Below are 4,523 nucleotides of genomic sequence, written 5' to 3'. Positions count from 1 at the left end.
CAAAAATAAGCTCAAAATGGATTAAAGACCTAAATGTAAGGCCAGACACTATAAAACTCTTAGAGGAAAACATAGGCAGAACACTCTATGACATAAATCACAGCAAGATCCTTTTTGACCCACCTCCTAGAGAAATGAAAATAAAAACAAAAATAAACAAAGGGGACCTAATGAAACTTCAAAGCTTTTGCACAGCAAAGGAAACCATAAGCAAGACGAAAAGACAACCCTCAGAATGGGAGAAAATATTTGCAAATGAAGCAACTGACAAAGGATTAACCTCCAAAATATACAAGCAGCTCATGCAGCTCAATATCAAAAAAACAAACAACCCAATCCAAAAATGGGCAGAAGACCTAAATAGACATTTCTCCAAAGAAGTTATACAGATTTCCAACAAACACATGAAAGGATACTCAACATCGCTAATCATTAGAGAAATGCAAATTAAAACTACAATGAGGTATCACCTCACACCAGTCAGAATGGCCATCATCAAAAAATCTACAAACAATAATGCTGGAGAGGGTGTGGAGAAAAGGGAACCCTCTTGCACTGTTGGCGGGAATGTAAATTGATGCAGGCACTATGGAGAACAGTATGGAGGTTCCTTAAAAAACTAAAAATAGAACTACCATACAACCCAGCAATCCCACTACTGGGCATATACCCTGAGAAAACCATAATTCAAAAAGAGTCATGTACCAAAATTTTCATTGCAGCTCCATTTACAATAGCCAGGACATGGAAGCAACCTAAGTGTCCATCGACAGATGAATGGATAGAGAAGATGTGTCACATATATACAATGGAATATTACTCAGTCATAAAAAGAAACGAAACTGAGTTATTTGTAGTGAGGTGCATGGACCTAGAGACTGTCATACAGAGTAAACTAAGCTAGAAAGAGAAAAACAAATACCATATGCTAACACATATATATGGAATCTAAAAAAAAAAAAAAAAAGGTTCTGAAAAACCTAGGGGCAGGGCAGGAATAAAGACGCAGACATAGAGAATGGACTTGAGGACATGGATAGGGGGAAGGGTAAGCTGGGACGAAGTGAGAGAGTGGCATGGCCATATATACACTACCAAATGTAAAATAGATAGCTAGTGGGAAGCAGCCGCATAGCACAGGGAGATCAGCTCGGTGCTTTGTGACCACCTAGACGGGAGGGATAGGGAAGGTAGGAAGGAGACACAAGAGGGAGGGGATATGTGGATATATGTATATGTATAGCTGATTCACTTTGTTATAAAGCAGAAACTAACACACCATTGTAAAGCAATTATACTTCAATAAAGATGTTAAAAAAAAGAAATATTAAAAAAACTGATATAAAAAATTAATAAGTGGTTATGGCTAGTCACCCTCAAGCTCTTCAACAAACCTATAAAACAATTAATCTGAGCACTTCTCAAGGTAGATGACAAAACCTTACTGTCCCAGCATGCCTTGCAGTGAGGATTCAGGAATGTGACCTGGGCTCCATCAATAAGAGGCAGAGCCAGAGGTCCTAGTGGTAGCACCCAGTGCTTAGCATCAGTGTTGTCTCCACTCATCCAAGGCAGCTGTAGTGTGGAGCCATTCCACAGTGAAGCCTGGAGCATTATCACTGGCCTGGTGATCCCCAGTTCTCATTCTTTAGTGATTCCAGAGATTCTGTTAGCTACCTAATATTTAAAAATTTTGTTTGCCGCTTTGATTAACTAGAGTTGATTTCACTGTTTACAGATAAGAGCTCTGTCTCTAGAAAATGATGGTAATATAGGATACTGTGGTATCACATATAATGAACATCTATATTGGTATATGGAGGTCCCGGAAAGATTTTTGAGGACGTATCTAAGCTGAGATAGGAAGAATATGTAAATGTTAGCCAGTAAAAGTGTAGGGAGAAGAGTGTTCAGGCACGGCTTAGGGGAATTTAAAAAAGTCTGGAAACGAGCATGATTTGGGGAAATGGCAAGAGATGAAGCTAGACTAGAGATAATCATAGGCCAGATTTTGCAGAGCCTTGTGAACTATGTGAAGAAATTGATACCCATATCACCAGAACAGAGGGAATCACTGAAATATTTTATTCAGAAGAGTGACATGATCTGATTTGCCTTTTATTAAGACCACTCTAATTACATTGTGGACAATATGTAGGAATGGGAGATTTGGGCAAGATAAATTAGAGAGAGACCAAACAAATGAAGGTAGTTGATGTAGGGGGATGGGTTGCGGATGGATATGATATTTAAGAGATATTCCAGAGGAAGACTGATCAAACTTTGTGATTGGTGAATGTATGGAGAAATAAAAGGCAGGACAAGGATTATGAGTAGGTTTCTGGCTTGAATTATGGTACAGTTCATTGGGATAGTGCAGTCTGTGTGTGATGTGTCAGCGATGCAGAGAGAATAAATTCTGATTGAGATATATGTTTATTAAAGAAAGAGGTCACTGGGGGTTGTATACGTTGAAAGCTTTATAGGGAAGTGTGATGAGTTGGAATCTGAAGGATAGGCAGGGTGTGGAGAAGGCAGAGAAAATGGAGAGGACACTCCTGGTGAAGGGAACAGAGGGAGAGAAGGCAGTTTGGGAGGCACATGCTAGAAGGATTTTCTGTCTTCTGTACCACTTCTGCTGGGTTTCATTTTTTCAGAAGGAGTCTCATCTCCTTGAGTACAGCCATGTGCCACGTTGTGATACCTGTACACTGGCAGTCCACTGAAGAGAAATTCCAGGAATACCAGGACCCAGCTGCTCTTCTTCCTGTACACCTCCCATTACAAGGGGCCAAAGGAGAAGGCTTTGCGGTAGCCAGGTGCCAGAAAACTACACTACACTATACTACACTACTGCACAACATTATGCCCTGAGGGACAGGGCATTGACAAACTGCAGTTAATACTGAATATCTCTTCCAGGGAGATTAAAGTCAATCTTACTGGTGCCCACAAATGCACCAAATGCCTTTCTTAGGTATTCCCGTGCTGCCTTTGGTATTCTGGGGCTGTAGCCACATTATTTAAAAACAGGAACTGATTTTAGTGATTTTTGCATTTTATTTTGCATCTTTGGTAGGCTTTACATCAAGCCGCTGCTTGATGGCTATTTGTTTTAAAAATACAAATAATGGCAATTCACTATGGGAAGGCTTACAGACTCATGGATCGTGTGAATTGTCAAGTTACCATGTGTGATTAATGTCAGAATGAAAACTAATTACTATCCACTGAACCTCACTAGACCCCAAGGTCTTCAGGTATAAATGGAGCAAAATAAGCAAAAGCACTTTTTAGCTAAGTACTGTATGTAAGTATTAAGTAATACTTACCAATGCTGATTCTGAGGGAGTTTGATTTCATGTCTAATCTTCCAGCTTATACCTCCTACCTCAGGGTAACTTATTTCCTCTGTTCTCCGGTCCCTGTGAAGTTAGAGAACAGCTGGGTTATATACTCTCCAAAGCTCCAAATGTAGACTTCTCTTTCAGGTCTAATTGTATCCTTTTGTCATTTCAGTGTGATACACTGGACCACCAATGGATTGTTATTTTTTCTTTCATCCTCTCCTCTTATTCTCCACCTTAATCTTTTGCTATTTGGTAAAATCAAATCATCATGTTTGATTTCTGTGTTTTCCAAAGAAACTGTTTCATTTTGATATATTTTGGTACTTTTACCAAAATAATATTCCATGAGTTGAAACAGTAAATCAACTTTCTTCAAGCAGAGATTTCTAAATAAGAATTGATCCCACACTTCTTTGAAGAAACCATTTCTGAAGGTAAAATAAAAGCTACTTTTTCATCTTGGTATTAGGCAGACCATGAGGTCATCATGAGGCGTTTGGATTATATTCTGAGAGCAGTGAGAAGATATTAAAGGATTTTAAGCAGGGCAATGACTGAGGTGATCTAATATATGTTATTTGGGGGAGAATCACTCTCCCTGGTATTTGAAGTATAGATTATAAGTGTCTGGCATGGAAGTAGATAAAGCAGTAGTTCAGATGAGGTATGATGGTTCTCAAACTAGAGTGGGACAATGAAGATGGAAAAAAGTGAATGGATTTGAGATCTGTTTTGTAAGTAGGAATATAGGACTCAAGTGATATAACTGATATGTCTAGGATGAAAGAAAATGGGGTAATGGGGTATATCATTTATTTATTGCAAATATTGCAGCATAAAAATTACAGCATAAAAATTAACACCAAACCTCAGTGTCATACAACATTAAGGTAGATTTGCTGATATTGGCTGGACTTGCTCTTGTAACTGGCCTTTGCCTGCCTTTCAGCTGATCCAGGTCTCAGCTGAGATGCGTGGGGTAGCTTGGCTTTACTACACAGGTCTCCTCTCCAGTAGGGTGACCTGGGCATATTCTCCTGGCAATGGCAGAGATGAAAGAGAGCAAGTAGAAACATGAAAAGCTGCCTAAGGCCAAGGCTCAGAACAAATACACTGTCACTTCTGCCATCTTCCATTAGGTCAATCCAACAAGTCATGAGTCCAGTCCATGCA

Source organism: Delphinapterus leucas, chromosome 1 (assembly GCF_059928025.1).
Source record: "Delphinapterus leucas isolate spDelLeu-1000000601 "Yukka" chromosome 1, BTC_Dleu_Yukka2, whole genome shotgun sequence".
Lineage (NCBI taxonomy): Eukaryota > Metazoa > Chordata > Mammalia > Artiodactyla > Monodontidae > Delphinapterus > Delphinapterus leucas.
Note: the sequence above shows the minus strand (reverse complement) of the source record.